Raw genomic sequence first — 21,468 nt, 5'->3', positions numbered from 1 at the left:
TTCACTCAAATACAAATGTGAAATCCAGACTGGATATACATTTTTCAAGATTACTCAGGGCACTTCATAAGTGAAAAGACAGGCTATAGATTGGGTCAGCTTCACCTGCCTATGAAATAACCTGATACAAAAGATGAACAAATGGTGAACAGGATTAACAAGATTACTTCTCTCCAGATTTTAAGTAAGGAGTACCAAGAAAATGAGGTAATTACCAAAAACTAAAAGGTCTTAATCTTAAATCAGGTCACAAATATCTCTCATCTAGACTAATGCAGTTTTATGAGTTTCCTGCTGCAAGTCACTATCCCTTTCAATTCATCTCTCCCGACATAAAAATTCTGATGCCATTCTTTATCTCAAGACTTTTCAGTTTCCTCATATTTATGACAAAATAAAATCTGAATTCCTTTATACAGTGTTCAAGGCCCTTCCCAATCTTGACTTTGCCTTCCTATTCACTCATTCCAGACACACTCTACACTTCCCAATCTCCCACTCTACAGTACAGACCTTCATTACAACAATAGCCACATTGTATTATAGTTTGTTCTCATCTCCATATGCTCAATACTTTGGAAATTCTGTGAAGGTGGGAACTGTGTCTTTTGAATGAAAATCCAGGGCTTAGCATAGTGACTAACACAGAGTAGGAATCGATAAGTGTAAAATGAACAAATCAACATGTAATTTTATTATGTATCACCTGGTCAGAGAAAATCAGGAACATTTTAAGTAAGAGCTAAATCTAAAAATGAGAGTGGAGAGAAAGAACATTTGGTACATGGCATTTTGAGACACTCATGTCTTAATACATTGCAGAATAACAGGAGACAACATTTTGAGTAAAGGAATGATAAAGGATCTCCTAGAGCATCAATGCCATCAGCATCCTTATTACGGTTACAGACCAAGTGACATAATATGTGGCAGGGGAGAAATAAGGGAGAGATCTCATTAACTGGTGCCTAATTTAACTATCAAGCTATATTACCCCATAGTATAGGAAGTATCTTGGCTCCTATATTTAAAATGTAAAATATTTGGCAAATATACAGCTAGGATATTATAATAAAATTATAAGACTATCACTTTGTGTCAATATGCATATCTATGAACTCTAAGGTCCTTTTATATACATGTTTTCTTACCTGAATTATAAATAATAAATGACCTTATAATATTTTAGAGTTTTTGTTTTGACTGAAAGGTCAAAATCAACATCTCAAATCTGTGTATGGAGAAAATATGGTCTAAAAAGCTAAAAAGCCATCTACAAAAATCACAAAAATGAATATGTTATAATATTGGGCTAAAGGCCCAAACTTCATCATTCTAAGGTCTACACAGCATACATGTAACAGCTAAAACCGCCTTACTCACTCAAACTATTTTATTTAAAGTAGAGCTGTCCCATTTTCAAGAATGAGAAGTTCTTCAGTGATTATGACTAGTCTTCAAAACTGTAACATTTATTCAATACATGAGAACAAATAATATACCAGATTTTATATTATTTTTTAAAAGGATTTTGTTTATTCATGAGAAACACAGAGAAGGACATAGAGATATAGGCAGAGGGAGAAGCAGGTTCCCTGCAGGGAGCCCGATGGGGGCCTGGTCCCAGGACTCCAGGATCACAACCTGAGCAAAGGCAGATGCTTAACCACTGAGCCACCCATTGCCCCATACCAGATTTTAAAAGTGTCATTATCTACCTCTTTTTTTTAAGCTCTAATGTGACACGAATTATTTCTTTACTTTCCACCAAATTGTATCCTTTCTTGTTGACCTATGTTCTAAATGATTATAAGTAAATTTTATAACTTTCATTTACAAATTGCTATTATTCTTAAGAAAACATACAGAAAATAAATTTTGATCAATACTCTAAACCACACAAGCATACCATGAAGAAGATTGTGCACTTTTGTTAAATGAGATATTAAACAAACTATATGCATCATTTTGTCTAAAACCATGCCTTAAAACAATTAAAAAGAAGGTTTGAAATCATTACTATGACATGCGTCTTTGATTTTTTCAGCGAATTATACTGCTTTCCATCATCTGCAGGGAAGAGGAATGAACATAATCATGGATCTAGACAGATGTTCCAAAAATAATTAATCATTAACAAAATGATGACATTTGAAAACGTCCTAAGGATATACAAATTTCTAGTAAATCAACAATATTACAAAAGATGGAGTAAATAAATTAATCCACTATATGTGGACATAGATACAAAAGGTGCAAATTATTATATTTAATGTTTAAAATCTTTTTTAAAATTTTTTATTTGAGAGAGAGCATGTGTGAGTGGGGAGGGGCAGAGGAGGAAGGAGACAGAATCTGAATTAGATTCTGCACTGAATGTGGCACCTGAGGCAGGGCTGGGTCCCAGGACTAGGAGAGCACGACCTCAGATGAAACCAAGAGTTGGACACTTAACTGACTGAGCCACCTAGGCGCCCTAATGTTCAAAATCTTAAAAATCCACTTAGAAAACGGTATTATGAAGATGACTCTATCCCTGCTCCAGGAAATTTTACTTTTTACACCATTTTATACATAATACATGTGCTCTTATATATACAGAACACTCTAATATTTACAGCAAAAAATAAAAATGTAAATTCATTTTTAAGAGTTCCAATTGCCACTATTTACTGTGAAGAACAAAGATCAACAAATGAAGATTTGTGAGGACCTTGGTCCCTTCTGCAAAATAAAGTCAAGAAATTAAAACAAGCAGATATTAACCCAGTATCCTTCTGCTGGACTCAAATACATGAATGATAATTTGAGGCAGAAAGTCTTAATTTTAATGTAGTTTTCAGTCCCTTTTTTTTTATTTCACTGACACTGCTTTTTTACAAGATCATCAAAGACCAAAATCACACCAGACTCAATTGCCTCATTTACAATCTCATTCTCCTAAGCAAGTTATTTCTCTATTTCTACCACCATTTTTCTAGTCTCAGAATCATCTTAGATGATTCCCCAATTTAATCTCTTATCTTGTCAGTTAGTAAGAAACATTATTTCTTCATTTAAAATAGCTCTTGTTCTGTCCTTTCATTTCTGATCTCATTGTCACCAGCTTCCTTGTGCTGAAGTCTGCCCCGAAGCCCATCTGCTCCCCCTGGCAGCAGTCTGTCCAGTCTATCACTGTCAGATCTTTCAAAACACTCTTTGATCAAGCCAGTGCCCAATTCAAAAATGTCAAAGAGTCTTCCTGCCAAAAGGTTTAAATTCAAAAATCTTTTTTATTATTTTTAAGGCTTTTTTGGGGGAAGGGGTCTTGAATGTTATGATCAGTTAGCATTTGTGTATCAACTGCAACAATTACTATAGACAATAAAAGCATTTTCTACATTATGAACTGACAGAAAGTTCATATAACCATACTTTTCTTCTATGCACTTCTATATAGAAGTTATATACTTCTTCTATGTGCTTCTATATAGAAGTTATATACTTCTATAGTATATAACAATAAATGATCTAGCAAAAGATAATTCCTATTTTAGATCTTATGATACTTCCTAAACCATCTGAAAAGGATGAAATTATATTCAATAGCATTTTGGCACTAAATGACTTTATTGTATTTTAATTATTGGAAAACTGGCTAACCTATATCATTATACAAGCTACTTAACAGATACCCAGAATATTTAGTAGATCAAATTTCTGAACTATTCTAGAAAAATGATATTTTGCTCTAGAACTTATGTAGTTAAAATTTAACAATTCCGATATAGTTCTCAGATGATATAGCCTTATAATTCTTTTTTTAAAAGATTTTATTTATTTATTCATGAGAGACACACACAGAGAAAGAGAGGCAGAGACACAGGTAGAGGAAGAAGCAGGCTCCATGCAGGGAGCCCAACGTGGGACTTGATCCGGGGTCTCCAGGATCACACCCTGGGCTGAAGGCGGTGCTAAACCACTGAGCCACCCAGGCTGCCCTAGCCTTATAATTCTTGTTGTAATTCAGAGATGAGCTGCCCATCACTCTTACTTAGTAAGTAAAAGTGTATTTACTCTTGTAAATACTCCAGTGTATTTACAAACATTTGGAAAATACTATTAAACTCCAAATTTCACTGAAAAATCTTCCTTCTGATGTTTTCTCATGGTGTTTGATATAAAAGATCCAGACCAGGGAACAGTGTTTCCAGCATTCTATTCAGCAACTATTTATTAAACACCTACTAAGTTTGGGGCAGTGTACACTAATGCATTTAACTACCTTTGAAAAGACTCCTTTGCTCTGTTGATGGCAGAGCTGAAAGGCTATGAATACAATTCTCCCCCAAGAAGCTGTTATAGGATACAGGGTATGTAGACTGATGCATTAGAAAACCAGTCACTGCCTGTGGTCTCTGGAGGACTTCTGAGAAGCCCAAGTTGTTGTCGTATCTACTCTTCTCAGACCTACTTTGTTTCTCTAATAATTTAATGTTGTTTTTAAGAGACTAAAAAAAATCTTGACTGGGTAACAATATACGATTGTTCAATTTCTCTAAAGAATTCAACTTCCTTACAATCTGTTTCTGGTTCTTCATTTTTTTTAATAAATTAATTTTTTATTGGTGTTCAATTTACCAACATACAGAATAACACCCAGTGCTCATCCCGTCAAGTGTCCCCCTCAGTGCCCGTCACCCACTCACCCCCACCCCCCGCCCTCCTCCCCTTCCACCACCCATAGTTCGTTTCCCAGAGTTAGAAGTCTTTATGTTCTGTCTCCCTTTCTGATATTTCCCTCACATTTCTTTTCTTCTCCCTTCCCTTATATTCCCTTTCACTATTATTTATATTCCCCAAATGAATGAGAACATATAATGTTTGTCCTTCTCCGATTGACTTTCTTCATTTTAAACCAGAGTAGATTTTAAATGCCAGGCAACTTCAAAATGAATTTCAAAGAAATGTCTGGTTTAAAACTCCCCTCCCTACAAAATGACCAAGAGAAAGCAGAAGTAAAGAAGAAAACTTTATCAGCATTGAAACCAGGAGACAGTGGCAACCACCTAACAGACTCAAGATTGAATGTTAAAAAATAAAAAGGTACTAGAAGAAATCTGGTTCTGTATCAAATGGGAGCCAGAAACTTTAAAGAAAAAAGACAGATATATTTGACTACATAAAAATTGAGTTTTTGTTATGACGTATCAAATCAGAATACTCACAAAAAAGTACTTAAAATGTATCCAGTGATACACTACACCAAGGTCAACTAAAGAGGACAAAGTAACCCATGGACACACTATCAAGTTGCTTAAAAGTGCTCAGTTTTAAAATACTGATATATGGTAATCTGAGATAGCAACCTTAAAATATGCACATCACACAAAACAATGTTTGAATGGTTTATAATTTTTAATTTCTAAAGTTTTGAATTCATAATGTGGTAAAGCAGCTGGGCAAGCAGTTTTTCTCAAAGTGAATTTTAGGATAGGTGACAAGTTAACCTATTTTAGGATAGGTTACAAGAGCATTTAAAATGTTCTTTATATAAACATGAAATAAACTATGTATTATTAGTTAATCTGCACTTACATATTTTCATTTTTAAAAACAATCTAAATGATTTTAATGATGTGTTCAGTAAACAAAGACTAGTTTTATCACAAAGCTTAAGCTATTATATACTTAAGAATTCATATAAAATATTTTTCGACGATAACACTTTCTCCCTCAAATTAACAGTCCACTTCAGATAGTTTTAAGTAACACTGAAACTATCTCTTTGCCAAATCTTCACAGTCTTTGCTAAGAATATTTTATTAATAGAAAAATAACTTTAATAAAAATCACAGGTAGACCAAGCATAAGAAATTAGTTGTAAACCTACAGATTAGTGATGTCTTTCAGTTTAGGACTTAATAGATAATCATTTTTTATTTGCTGGTTTGTTTAAGGAAGCTTAAGGCCATCTAGCCTTGTATCTTTCACTCAAGCATTCAAGAGCCTCCAAGTTCTGGCCCCAAACTATTTTTTTCTGACATTATCTCTTACACATTCATATATCCTATGCTGCAGCCAAACTGAACAACTCAACTTTTCCTATTACCAGAAGAATATTTACATATTCTACATATTTAGTTGTTGAAATCCTGTCAGGTCTTGATCATTAAATCAGATGGATCTCTCTTCTCTTTAAATCTACAGATATTACACTTATGGTACTTATTACTCATGCTGTTTTGTTGTAATCTTTGTGTTAGTGTCTTATTCCCCCCAACAGATTAGAGAACCCTGAAGGGTAGCATCACTGATTCCTTCATACAGCACTGAGCACAGAGAGCATCTGATACATAGTCAGTCCTTTATTTAATCAATATTTATAGAGGTGATTACTATGTGCTAGGCACTGGGAATCACATGCTGAGCAAAGACTGACATGGCCACTGACTTTCTGGAGTTTATATAATACTGAAGATGACCATTAATCATTAATCATTTAATTGACAAAACAGATGTATAAATTCTGGCCATAATAACTGGTATGAAGGAAGAAAATACACTGTGCTGTGAGAAACAAAAAAGGAGACTTAACCCTATGCTGGAGTAACAAGTCAGGAATGGAAGGTTTACTTGAGGAATCAATGGCTACATTATGATTCATAAGCTTAAAAATTGCTACCTAGGCAAAGAGGAGGAATGGGCAATGCAGGCAAAAGAAACACATATGCAAAGACCCTGTGCTACAAAAAGGAATACCGCACATTGGAAAAACTGAAAGTAGTTTGGCTGTAATACAGAGATAATAGAATGGAGCAGGATAGGGTTAGAGAAACAGCCCAGGGGTGAGATGATGCAGTGTGACCCTAAGAGCAATGGAAGGGACTGAAGGATTTGAAAGAGGCAGCATTAAAATTATTCCATGTTTTGTGAACACTACTTCAGCTGTAGTATAGCAAATGAATTGGAAGCTGCCAAGAGAGGCAGGTTGGGTTACATGCGAAATAATGTAATTATTAGATGCTAGTAGTTTGTCCAAGGATCATGGCAGGAAAGGAAGATAAGACTGGAAAGAAGATAAACCATGCGGGAGTTAATACTGGATTAGATATGATGGAGGGGTGGCCATAGGAAGGAAGATGATGCCTATATTTCTGGATTACAGAAATGGATTAACAGTAGCATTATTCATAGACAATGGAAACACCAAAGACGTAGTTAAGGGTAGCTGGCTCTCTCCTGGACATACTGAGATTATAGTTTCTTTGAGACAGGCAGGTAAGCAATGTTGAGTAGTCAGTCAAAAGTCTGTTCTGGGGAAATATATTTGAAAGTCACTGGCATCTAGGTAGAAAATTGAAGCAATGAGTGTTACTGAGACTAAACAAGGAAAATGAGTAGAGTGAAAAGAGGATTTAGAACTGAACTTTAAGAAAACCCCAAATAGAAAGGCTTGCTACAGGCAAACATACAAAGAAAACTAAGGAAGTGTAGCCAGAAAGGAATGAAAAAAAATGAAAGGGTGGTGTCATCGAAGCCAATGGAAGAAAATGTTTCAAGACTGGCAGTAAAGGACTGTGGTAAACAAAACAAAACAATACAAAAACAAAAAACAAAAGAACTCTCCAACCTATGGATCAGATTACTAGAGTTCAAAGCCCACTTTGAATTTGACAATTAGGAGATTATCAGTGACTTTCACCAGAGAGTATTATAATGATTGAAATAGAAGTCAGACAGGACATAGAGTTTATGGGGGAGAAAGTGGAGGGCTTATGTGTGGAATATTCTTTCAGGAGATTATGCAGTATTGGTGAGGATGGAGAGTAGATAGGGAGGTGTCATGCCAGTCAAAGGGACTATTGTGATACCAATTTTAGAAATGAAGGAACAAAACCCTTGTGAATTAAGTAGCTTCCTAAGTTTAAATAGTGAGTAACTGACTGGCAGATCAAGGATTAAAACCTAGTCCCAGAGGATTCTGAATTTCAAACTATTTTTACTATATCAGACTATTTCAAGACTAAAAAAATGTATCTTAACAATAAAGTGACTAATAAAATCATACTCTTCCAGACCTATATGAAAGAAATTATTTAAAACTACCAAGGACTGGGGGCGCCTGGGTGGCTCAGTCAGTTAAGTGTCCAATTCTTGATTTTGGCTCCAGTCATGATCTCAGGGTCATGAGATCAAGCCCTGTGTCAGGCTCTCACTGGGCATGATACCTGCTTGAGATTCTCTCTCTCCTTTGCCCTCTGCCTCTCCCCCACTCTAAAAAAACAATTATAAAGGACTAATTGAATTCCATGCTAATATACTCTGATGAATTGAACACAGAGCACAAAACCTGGCTGACATCTAACCTGAGGCTGCATTCAAATGAATGAAATGAGTAACACTGCATACAGTTTTCAGATGTCACTGAAATCAATGCAATACATGCTCCCTTGAGGACTCCTCTTCCTATGTTTCTCAGTGTCATCCTTTAGTCACCCTCCTCCTACAAGCAAGCAGTTGCTCTATAACAAATAGTATATGATTTCTTTCCATGAGAATTCTAATAAAACCAAATAAAATCGAGAAAAAGAAGGGTAATTTTCTTCTGGGCCTGTTCTCATTTACTCTGTCCTAATTTCTTCTAGAAAATACTAAGCTGGCAATAATCTTCCATTATTTCCAAATGGAAGAACTGATGATTAACAGTAATACCTTCCATTTATTTTTTTGTGCTCACCATGTGCCAAGCACTATTTCAAGCACTTCACAAATATTTTCTCATTCAATCCTTAGAACAATCTTCTAAATTACATATTGTTATCTTGATTTTACAGATAAAAAATTGAGATTTTAGAGACCATACGCAGAATCCCACAGCTTAATAAATAGTAAGGCAAGGTCAACACCCAAGTCTGACTCCAAATCCCTGCCCTTAAAGCCTGAACTAAATTAGAGGAAGTTGAGGAAGGGTGGAAAGGGTTGTTTTCAATCCTTAAAAGGATTGTTCCTAAACTGATCCCCTGTACCATACCAAAAGATGTTATGCCAATAATATTTTTTCATTTTCCATTTAAAACTTTAAATATATTGTTTTGAAAAACATGTATTTAAATTATACTTTGTATCAAAATGGATTCCAGTATGCTGTTTACACACCCACCCATGCACGATTCAGAAAGGTAACACAAATTAAAAGTAGATGAGAAAAATATAGTTAAAGGAAAATACCATTAGTCATGAAATTGGAGCCAGAAATAATGGTAATACAAGAAATTCATACCAATGAAGAACACTACACTTGCTAAAGTGTGGGAAGAGCTAGAACACTGGCTGAGAATTATCTAGAAGATGATAAAGAGGAAAATAGCATTAGGTACATAGTTAAAAATATTCATTAGATAAAAGCAAGCCAGCTTTTCAGAGAAACTCATCCATTCCTGATACTAAAACTAGAAAAAAAGACATCTTAAGGGAAGAAATCCTTGTGTGATATAATGAACACTGCCTTCAATAAACAGCTTCAATAAATACAAGTTCCCATTGGACTGCTTCATACAGCAATGCTGAAATGTATTTTTTCCAAAAATTATATTGTATTCCAAATAACAACTTGTTATCATAAAAATATTTGTATTTACTGGCTTTAAAGAGGTTACAATTTATCAACGGGGGTTATACTACTATGGAGAAAATAGCTAGCAGGGTTTCTCTTTTATAATGGTAAGAAATAAACAGGTGAGTTGTATTTGAATCATCTTTGGAAAACTGATAGTTTTAGTCAAAAGGTGCCCAAGATGTTTTGGAGATGCATACTGTATGTTTATTCAACATAATGACAATATAAAATGAGAGAGTTCTGGGGTACCTGGCTGGCTCGGTTGGTAGAGCATGTGACTCTTGATCTTGGGGTCATGAGTTCAAGCCCCACACTGAACATGGAGCCTACTTAAAAAATAAAATAAAATGAAAGACACACATTGCCATACTTCATATCTTGAAAAGCATGTTTTTAGATTTTGACTTTAAAAAGTATGTCACAGGAAACAAAACAAAAAAATAGATAAAATAACTTTATCAAGATTAAAAACTTTTATTTAGTAGAGGATGCTATAAACAGAGAAAAGGGCAACCCACAGAATGGGAGAAGATATCTGCAAATAATAAATCTGATGGGGGACTAATATTGATAATATATAAAGAATTCCTATAATTTCATTTTAACAGCAATGAAAATAAACTACTCAAATAAAAATGGCAAAAAAAATCTTACACAGATATTTCTCCAAAGAAGATATACAGATGACCAATAAGCCCATGAAAAGATGCTCAACATCACTAATCATTAAGGAAATGCGAGTCAAAATCACAATGAGATATCACCTCACTTCCATTAGATGGCTACTATACTAACAACAAACTCCCCTCCTCCCCCTCCAAAAAATCTAAAAAATAATAAACCTAGAAAATGATAAGCATTGGCAAAGATGTGAATAGACTGGAATTCTTATATAGTGTTAGTGGGATGTAAAATGGTGCAAATGCTATGAAAAACAGTATGGTAGTTACTCTAAACAAAAATGTAAAATCAGAACTACTATATGATCCAGCAATTCCACTTCTGGATATATATCCAAAAGAATTGAAAAACAAGGTCTTGAAAAGATATCTGTACACCCACGTTCATAGCAGCGATATTCAAAACAGCCAAAAGGAAGCATCCCAAGTGTCCACAGACAAATGGACAAACAATACATAGTATGTGTGTGTATATAGATATAATGCAATATTATTCAGTCTTAAAAAGTTAGACAATTCTGATACATGCTGTAAGACAGACGAATCAAGAAGTCATTATGCTAAGTGAAATAAACAGGTCACAAAAAGGGCAAATACTGAATGATTCCACCTACATGAGGTACCTGGAATTCATAAAGACATAAAGTAGAAGGGTGGTTTCCAAGGGGAATAAGGAATTAGTGTTTAAGGGGTAGAGAGTTCCAGTTTTGCAAGATGAAAAGAGTTCTGTGGATAGATGGTGGTGACAGTAACACAACAATGCAAATGCATTTAAACATCATTGAACTACACGCTTAAAAATTAGTGATAATAAATTCAATTTTATATGTACCTTACAATTGAAATTTTAATGGTAAAAATTATAAACTATACATATTTTGCCACAATGAGAAAAATAATGTTAACTAATAGATTCATCTTTTTTTCAGATTAATCTTAAATAGCCTAAACTTTCCACTTTCAAACTGTACTTAGACTTAGGCATTTGGGGAGGTATTATGGGTATAAGAACACCACAAGTGTAAATCACTATATCATGTATGACTACACATACTATGTCCAGGTGTAATCCAATTGCTTTAACAGAAACATAACTTTCCTTTTAATTGCCTATGAAGAAACCATCAAAGCCAATGATTTACTAGATTCAGTATATCCTACATAGAACTCATCAATATGATATCTTACCCAAGCTAATTCATCATGAAAAATAATTTGTCTAAGGGCACCTGGCTGGCTCAGTTTGTAGAGCATTCAACCCTTGATCTTGGGGTTGAGTTGAAGCCCCACATTAGGCATAGAGCCTACTTAAAAAAATTTTTTTTGCCTAATCACAATTGGACTTGTTAATACAGCTGCCATTTTACTTTTTCATTTAATGTCTAAACAACACTGCTGAATGTTAAGACATGCCAAAAAATTTTCAGCTATGTGTGAATTTTAAATTTTATTTAAAAAATCATGCATTAGACAAACCAAGAGGAAAAAAAAAGAATTTTGTACCCAATGCCATCCAGATAAAATTAGAAAGTATAGTAGTACAAAGATTTTATCAATCCTGTTTGAATGTTGGGACAGAGTCCTTTCCTGCAGGGAGGACATGCTCATGTGAAGAAGGGGGTTGTCTCTTGTAGGGGGTGGGAGGAGATGGAGTTAGTGGTGGGGACACCCTGGAGTCGTGCCATTAAAGAGAGGAAAACTTCCTTATCCAACTTTTCTTCTGGAGACACATCTAATCTTGGTTTATCTTAGCCCTTATCTTTCCTTAGTATGAATGATTTCTTCAGATTTAAATCAGCTTCCTAAATCAGTAACTACCCATTCCTTATACTTCCACCACAACACAGATCTCAATGTGACTTGCATCTTACCAGCTAGCTTGCTGAGCTATGGAATCTCTCCCTTTTTCCTGTACCCCCGATCAGGATCTCTACTCCAGTGCTTTTCTAATTCCTGATATCAACTTCCATTTATTCATTCAACAAATATTTATCAAATGACTAGTAACAAAGTAAGCAGTATTTTAGGGAGTATGAATAAGACAGTGAGTACAAATGGACATGGTCTCTTCCTTCATTGAGCTTACTGGGAAAGAAGTACAAGGAGTAAAGAACTGTACAAGTCACCATGGCAAGGAAATGGAAGGGAAGGAAAGGTGCCTGTGCACGGTGCTCCCAAAGCCTATCATGGGGGGATTTGACCAAACCTACCCTTGAGGGAGTGTGGCAAGAACTGACATATGGAAAAGTGGGCGTCAATAAGGCAAAGAGGGAGGGAAGGGCATTAGATTCTGATAACAGCAAAAACACAGGGGTAGGAGATAGAATGGAGTGTGGGGCACTGAAAGAAAGCCAGCATGACTGAAGGCTGTGTTCAGACTTGTGTTCTTAAAAGTTCTCTGGCTTCAATGTGTAGAAGAACACTTACTTGTGGCCAGTTTGCCTTTTGCCAAAGAAAGGATCATCCTTGTCCAGAACTCATTTTCCTGCTCAGCACCTTCACACTTTATCTGTCATTTCAGCTATGTGAGTTGAAGCATATAGCTTTCCCAAACATGTCCTTTCTCTGGCCATGTTATTCCTCTGCACTGATCTACACCACTCTTCTTTCTTCCTGGTAAAAGAAGGTAAGGAAAAGACCTACAAGTAGAACCTATGCTGTTTAGAACTAAATGCACAGTCTCCTGAATTACAAATAAAAATCAACAGGAAAATGTGGTAATATAGAACTAACTTTTAAAATGGGGATTTCAGAAAACAGTATGGTAATAGATAAAAACTGGTTTTAGAAGTGACACCTGATCATTTTAATTCAGACATATGCAACTCATGAATTCTGACTGAAATAACTTCTACAAAAGAAAACTCCAGCATAAAAGTAACTGAATAAACAAAGGGTACCATCCACTATTGAAGCTAAGCTAATCTCAATACATCTCCTATGATTGTTCCATAATACAATACAAATCTTTTTCAGCATTTCATATCCACTGTTTGGAGCTTCCTTCACTGTTACACACACACAGACACACAGACACACACACACACACACACACTTTCCTACCATAAGTCAATGTCAGCATTATTAACTATTCAATAATATCATACATAGGGTCAAGCAAAAAAGAAACCTTCAGTGTTTTAAAATCTTTATGTCTCCTAAAACAGGTTTTAAGATATTATGCCCAATTTAATTTTCAGTCAACATGTATTTTCCATCTAATGTTTTCATATCATATAGTTTTACTTAATATTAAAATTAAAATAGAGTATGAATTTTGACCTTCTAACACAAAGTAAAAATGTATTCATGGGCAGCCCGGGTGGCTCAGTGGTTTAGCGCCGCCTTCAGCCCAGGGCATGATCCTGGAGACCTGGGATCAAGTCCCACGTCAGGCTCCCTGCATGGAGCCTGCTTCTCCCTCTGCCTGTGTCTCTGCCTCTGCCTATCTCTCTCTGTGTCTATCATGAATAAATAAATAAAATCTTAAAAAAAAGATTTACTAAAAAAAATAATAATGTATTCATAAGGATTTGGGGTGCTAGGATTGCTCAGCTGGTTGAATGTCCAGTTCTTGATTTCAGCTCAGGTCATGATGTCAGGGTTGTGAGACTGAGCCCCGCATCAGGCTCTATGCTCAATGTGGAGTCAGCTTGAGATTCTCTCTCTTCCTCTCCCTCTGTTCCTCCTCCCTATGTGTACTTGCACACTCTTTCTCTAAAATAAACAAATCTTTGGGGAAAATGTATTCATAAGGATTCATTTTCAAGATAAAAAGAATCCTACATTTATCCCATAGCCATTTCTAGGTTATCTAATGGAAACATGTGGTGATATTGAATTTCTTACTCATTTTCCATCATGTACCAGAATCAATATGTAATAGCATATAGTTATATTAAAAGCTAAATAACTTTTATTAGTCTATGATGTAAATTTTACTGGACCTAGGGAAATACGCTACTTGGAGGGGCTGACTTTTTCCCCTAAAATTCCTAAGTCCTCTTCAAAATAATTCTACTAATTATAATTCAAAACAATGTCAGTTTTCCACTGCTTCTCAAATTACATGTATACACAAAACATCTGAGGATCTGATTAAAATGTAGATTATGGGAGCACCTGGTTGGCTCAGTCAGTTGAGCATCAGACTCTTGATTTTGGCTCAGGTCATGATCTTAGGGTCCTGAGATGGAGCCCAGCTTGGGCTCCCTGCTTAGCTCAGCTCAGAGCCGGCTTCTCCCTCTCTCTTCCCTTCTGCCCCCTCCTTGTGCACAGGGACGAGTGCTTGCTTGCTCATTCCCGTTCTTTCTCTCAAATAAATAAATAAATAAATAATCTTTGAAAAAATGCAGATTCTGATTCAGTTGGTCTGGCATAGAGTCTGAGATTTTGTATTTCTAACAAGCTCTCAAGTAACAATAGCCACTACCAGAGTGACGCTTGTCAGAGGCAAAAAGAGACTTGGTTTTTTTCAACAAGTGATGAGGTCAGTATCAAACAGGACAATTATTATGACTGATAATACACAAAGACACAAGTAGGTTTATATCACTAAATATCTAGTCATGTTCTTTATGGGCTTACCAGTCCCAATTTGGAAACACATTTATAATGATACCCAAGGATCAACTAACATTCATCATGAATTTATAAACCACAAAGAAACAAACTTCTTACACTATAAGCTAGACATATTATTTTAACTAAGTGGAAAGAAAAAAGGCTACTCCAAACTAATTGTAATTATGCTTATTTAAATAAATCCTTAATTGCATGTCTTAAGGATATGTATTTAGAACTTCCTAATTTTCCAAAATGTGAAGTCCATGGAGAAATTCATCAGGCTAAAAGAGCACAATTAGTCTCATCCATAACAACTGTTATCAATGACAAAAGAGTGCAGAAGTTTTTCAAAAATAAAGGGAAAGAAACCACAAACAATACAAACTCATGTTCCACATCGTTAAGCATTTCTCAAAGAGCTCCAACGATATGAGAATTTTCTAATATTGATCATAATTCCTCTCTGCTCAGTAAATTCTACTTCATTATGATAGCATTCTCCTGCAATCATAGTCTGTTAGAAGTAGGGTTTTTCCTGTTGCCAATCAGTAAGCACTGCTTTCCCTGTGTTCTCTTCAGACTCTACAAATTCCTTCATGAGGGTCAGAATCAGAAATACTGGAAAATTAGAAAAGAGAAAAAAGTTATGCAGACATACATATGAATCAGAAAGTGGGTGAGGAAGGGCTTCAGGGCCTTGACTAGTACTGTGTCTAACAATTTGACAGCCCCACTTTAAAAAAAGTCTTGCACTCACTCCTACTGCAGAGACAACATTGCTTCTCTAGTCACAAATTAACCTCCACAACATCTGTTTCTTAGCAAATTGCAAGTGCTTGCCAGGAATTTAAGAATTAACTTTTAGATGACATTTGCAAAGTTCCAAGTCATAATTTAATCCTAGATTCATATTGTTGGCAATCCAACAGTTAATGGAGCTTTAATGTCATTGTGATTCTCCTGATTAAATTACTGCTCAAAAGCCTAGCTTCATAGCAATAGTTTATAAGAAGAAAAAAATACATGGACATCATCTTTACTCAGTTCTCAGAGTTGGAAAACTGTCTAGCTCGTTGTGATTTAAGATCACTAGATATGAGAAGACAGTTTTAAAAAAAATTACCTCCACAAGACACAAAGAATAAACAATTAGCTCTTCCAGGGAAAGGAGACTAAGAAAAAAAATGTGGGGTTTAGGGAGGTTAGGGCAAGGGCAAAACCTCACCACATATAATGACTGTATATTATGCATAATGCTACCCCAAAACTTCTGAGCTAGGACAAGAGCACATTCACTCACCCTCCCATGAAGAGTCTGGCCTCTGCCTGAAAGCAGCTGTGCAGTCTTCTATCAAACTTTTATTTCTTTTTTTTAAGCTTTTATTTCTATCTTAAGTCTCTCCATTCGTGAATTTCCATGGAAAGACCCCAAGTGATTCAGGATTTGCATACAAATATAAATATACTACCACTGACTGCAACACAGGCCTATATTCCAGATAGCTGTAAATCAATCTGTGAAAGAACTAATAAGCACTTACCAAGAGTCATCTTAAGAGCTAAGAGCTATTTCCTGCACTGTTTTGCAAAGATTATAAAAAATAAAATTAACTGTAATAAGCATTACAAATGCTGGTGAAAGATAAAAATATTGGTATATATTTTCAAGTGTATAAGATTATTATTGTCTATCTTAATTTTACAGTTGAGTCAAAACAGCTCCTTCCCCAAAGGCAATAGTTAGTTTTTCATAACTTTTTACAGCAAGCCCCTGAATTCCAGAAATGGCAATTTTTTGAAGGAACCTAGAATGAGTAAGAATTTCACATTTGAATAAAGAAAATATGAAATATACTAAAATATATAACAATGCAAGAAAACCTACAATTACTTTTTATTGTCAGTAGCCTCCTACGAAACATGTTCTCTTTAGTTACAGCATCCCAGATTAAAAGCCATTTAGGAGGAATGTGATTCATTCAATAATGATAAAGGCAACTCTAAATACCTGTGAAAGTTTTGGACACCACTAGTGATGAACAAAGCACTCTGTTCCTGACCTCTCAGAGCTATAACCCAAAAAAAGGTAAGGAATTCAAAATGGAACCTTGCATTTCTATTCAAAACTGAGTCATGTCATCCCAGGAAAGTGTTATATATAAAAAGAGCTGATTTCATTACTTTTCATGGCAATCCTGAACTTTGTCAAAAAGGAAGAAAACACAACCAAAATTATTTTTGTTTGAATAGGAGAGGCATGTAGTTGGTGCTATCTTATAAGAACACAGTAAGAGTGGAAAAAAAGAAAAAGAAACTGAAAATGATAAAAGCCTACCATAGGAAGTGGAATAGAACTAATCTAGAGAAAGTGGCCCTCCCTGGGAGGAAATATGGTCATTCGAGTCTATCATAACTGATGTAGGAAAGACATTAGGGTTTGAAGCCGACAGCCAAGAAAGAATTTTTGAGATGTCTTTGGAACAAAAAGGTGGTTTTATTAAAGCATGGGGACAGGACCTGTGGGTGGAAAGAACTGTACCGGAGTTATGAGGAGTGGCCTGTTACATACATACTCTCAAGCTGGGAGCAGGTTAGGGATAGCATAAGTCTCTAAGCAATTTTGAAGCAGTTTCCAGGACCTTGAGGGTGCTAGCTATTGTTGGGAAAGGGCCATTTATTACCATCTAATAAAACCTTAGTCATGAGACCCTTCAGATGTATATTGGTGGGCCATATGCTTGGGGGATGATTGCCAGCATGTATCTTGGGAGTAGGATAAAGGAAGTTACCAAAGGAATTTTTATATGTTAAAGTAGACTTACAGGGTCCTGGGGGTTGGGCTTAGATTGCCTTTTGCCCTTAGCAAAGTGTCAGCATCGGTGCAGCTGAGTCACTAGAGGAAGCTCACTCTGCCTATTTCAAGGACTTGTCAATGGGCTGTAGCTTTTGTTTCCCACATCAATAACTATCCCAATGCTTTACTATGACATCTTTTCTCCAACACATACAATGTATTCCAGCCTTGAGGTTAACTAGTTCAAACGTAGATAGATAATAATACCCTAAATTAGGGTCATTTTTTTTTCTGAAATAAGATTTATTTATTTATCATACATTTCAATCTACTAATAATTTTTAAGATTACGTTAACTACAGTTTTACATTTGTTTCAAAATATCTTACAGCTCTTAGATTTATTTTAGAAAATAATAAATTTCTAATCCATGTTCCACAGCCAGAAGTCTTGGCAGAGTCCATCAAATGGAAAAAGAGTAGTGTTACTCTATGACTATAACCTAGTAAAGCCACAAAATCAAAATCAAAAAGGGTTACAATGAGAAGCAGAGCAATGACGTTTTTCAACTTATGGTTCTTACACACTTTGATTATTAAGAAAAAAATGGAGGATAACACAGACAACACTTCCCTTTTCTTTTTTAAAAGCAGGCTTTATATGGTAATAAGATTAATATTCCTCATATACTTAGAGGATCTCAAGAAGATTGCAAGCTTGTACTTCACTATTTCTATAAACTGAAGAAAGACGGGACACTGACTCTCCTACTCCCATCTCTTCTTTCTTCTAGCCTTGACACAAAAGAATGGAGTGAGAGAGTAGTCCAAAAGTCTCAACACTGCACTTAACTCTCAGAGGCTTACTTTATGAATCCAGTGGAATACAAAAAATAGTTTCCAGAAAAATTCCAGGGGCACATAGTTAGGGACCCTAATGGTTCAATAATTTAAATGTTAATGGTATATCATCAATACATATAAACTGAAACCAACTCAAAATAGAATTAAATGTTATACAGCTAAAATTATATTTTTAGGGAAGCCCGGTGGCTCAGCGGTTTAGTGCTGCCTTCAGCCCAGGGCTTGATCCTGGAGACCTGGGATTGAGTTCCGTGTTGGGCTCCCTGCATGGAGCCTGCTTCTCCCTCTGTCTGTGTCTCTGCCTGCCTCTCTCTCTCTCTCTCTCTCTCTCTTTGTGTGTGTCTCTCATGAATAAATAAATAAATAAAATCTTAAAAAATATATATTTTCATCATACAATCTGAAAGCCAGTTACTTGATAAACTAAGTCAAAATATCTATAAATCATCCTCAACATAAATTTGCTTCCTAGTAGATGGGAAGCAACATCCTTAAGCCTCAGAGGCCATTAATGATCATTTCCTTAAACTAACTTTTCTAAACCAATTGTTAGGATTTATATATGGGATATTATTTTAATTAGAATATTTAATCACAAATTTAAACTTAATGTATCAGTTAACCAGACCCTGTCAAATGCAGAGACACATTTAGAACAATCATAATCATATGATCAATATAAAAATGAAACTCAAGAAGCATTTTCGCTAAGGTCAAGAATATTCAACACCGAGCAATGGCCCTAGCCAACATAAAAAGGAAAGAAAAAGAAGAGTTAGAGACAGTAAGAATAAAAAACTTTCAACATATATGTTTATCTACTTAGAAAATTCAAGAAAATCAACTGAAAAACTATTAGACTAATAAGCAAGTTTATTAAAGTGGCCAAATAGCAGGCCAGTATATGATAACTTCCCTACCAAAACCAAATGGAAAATGTAATAAAAAAATTCCACTGACAATAGGAATAAAAATCACAAGCTACTTAGGAATAAACCTAAAAAGAAATGTAGAAGACTATTTATTTATTTAAGATTTTATTTATTTATTTATTTATTTGAGAGAGAGAGAGAGTGAAAGAGAAGGGTCAGAAGAAGAGGGAGAAAAAGACTCCCCGCTGAGCAGGGAGCTGATCCCAGGACCCTGGGCTCATGGCCTGAGCCAAAAGGAAACACTTAGACGGACTGAGCCGTCCAGGTGCCCGAAAACATTTATTTTTTAAAAAAGCTATCAAATTTCACTGAAGGCTATAAAAGAAGATCCAAGTAAATAGAGAACACATACATTCTTAGATGTGAAGAACCAAGAGTGAATGGGATATGAATTTTCCCCAAATTAACCTATAATATGGTGGGGCGGGGGTTGACATTCAGATAACAAATGTTCTATAAAGCAAGACTAATTGCCCTGAAAAAACAAACAGATAAATGAAACACAGAAGGAGAATCCATAAGCAGACCTATCCATGTGAGTTTTAGTTTACATGATTGAAGTTTATCATTTAAATTTTTTATAAAGTTGGCAATTAAAATAACTGGGAGGAAAAGAGAGACTATTCTAATAAATTGTGTTAGAACAACTAACTGGCTACCCATTTGGTAAAAATCTAAAGTTAGACCCCTTACCTATGTATTGTACTTAAAATTTTTTTTTCATATCGAAAAGCTAAATTCAGGTTCAAAAATAAAAACAAATATAGGGGAATAAAATACAGGAAAAGATGTAAGAATAGTGGGATAGAAAAGATCTTCCAAAGCAAGATACAACACTGAGTAGCCATAGACTGGGGAAAAAATGAGAGAGCTATTTAAAAGTCAGTATTTTTTTGATAAAAGATACTTAGAGGACTTTTTCAAACTATACACATGAACCCTAACTTTTGCTAAAAATCTCTGTCCATCTACTCCTTAAGAAGCTAACTCTAGTGAGCCAATGTTTCTTTTAGAAATGTATTGCATCTTGAATATGGATCCCAGAATCAGTCTTTTTTTCTTTCAAAGCAAATTCTGTGAAAAGTTAGTGATTAAGTGCACTGATTCTTTAACCAATTAAGCTAATCTTGCTATCTAGCTGACTTTATGTACATGTGGCTGCATGTTCCTATTTATGAGTATAGAAGCTGCCAAGAAAGACCCTATGTGGAATAGTATGTTACATAATGCTATTTTCTGGAAGCAGTTAAAATGTACCACAGTTTATTTTTTATTTTTATAGTTTTTTTTCTCCCAAATTTTTATTTACATTTTAGTTAGTTAACATACAGTGTAATACTGCTTTCAGGAGTAGAATTCAGTGATTCATTACTTACATCATATAAACACTTAGTACTCAAGACAACAAGTGCACTCCCTAATGCCCATAATCCATCTAGGCCCATCCTCCACTCATCTCTCCAGCAACCCTCAGTTTGTTCTCTATCCTTAAGAGTCTCTTATGGTTTGCCTCCCCCTCTTTCCTTCTCTTTTTCTTCCCTTCCCACACGTTCATCTGTTTCTGTTTCCTAAATTCCACATATGAGTGAAATCATATGGTACTTGTCTTTCTGACTGACTTATTTCACTTAGCATAATACTCTCTAGCTCTATCCAAGTCGCTGCAAATGGCAAGATTCCATTCTTTTTGATGGCTGAGTGATATTCCATTGTATGTGACCTTTGTTATGACAAGTAGCATGTGGTTTAAGTAAAATATAGCAGCTGTATAATGAATGTAAAGTCATATACTGGAGTCATATAATGACCCTTAGGATATAATTCTACATTTAATTTCAGATACTTAGTAAGACCAGCTATGGAACTACATATGACATTTTTGTATTTCCAGAGCAGAACTTAGTTCACAGAAGGTACTCAATTACATGTTTGCATAATGAATCTCTCTTTTCCTTTATTTCAAAACTCAACATAGATTTCTAGTTAAATTTGTAAGATTTCTTTAAATTTTATGTAGGAGTTTTTCCTTCCAAAA

At 35.1% G+C, this 21,468-nt stretch overlaps 1 protein-coding gene across 5 annotated transcripts in view; it reads right to left on the bottom strand.

The window, feature by feature from the left end:
- CNKSR2 (connector enhancer of kinase suppressor of Ras 2) overlaps window positions 1-21,468 on the bottom strand; it is a 276,753-nt gene that overhangs the window by 226,578 nt on the left and 28,707 nt on the right. The window lies entirely within an intron of this gene.

Source organism: Canis lupus, chromosome X (assembly GCF_011100685.1).
Source record: "Canis lupus familiaris isolate Mischka breed German Shepherd chromosome X, alternate assembly UU_Cfam_GSD_1.0, whole genome shotgun sequence".
Classification (NCBI taxonomy): Eukaryota; Metazoa; Chordata; class Mammalia; order Carnivora; family Canidae; genus Canis; species Canis lupus.
The sequence above is the reverse complement of the archived record's forward strand: the minus strand, read 5'-3'. Positions and strand labels throughout refer to the sequence as shown.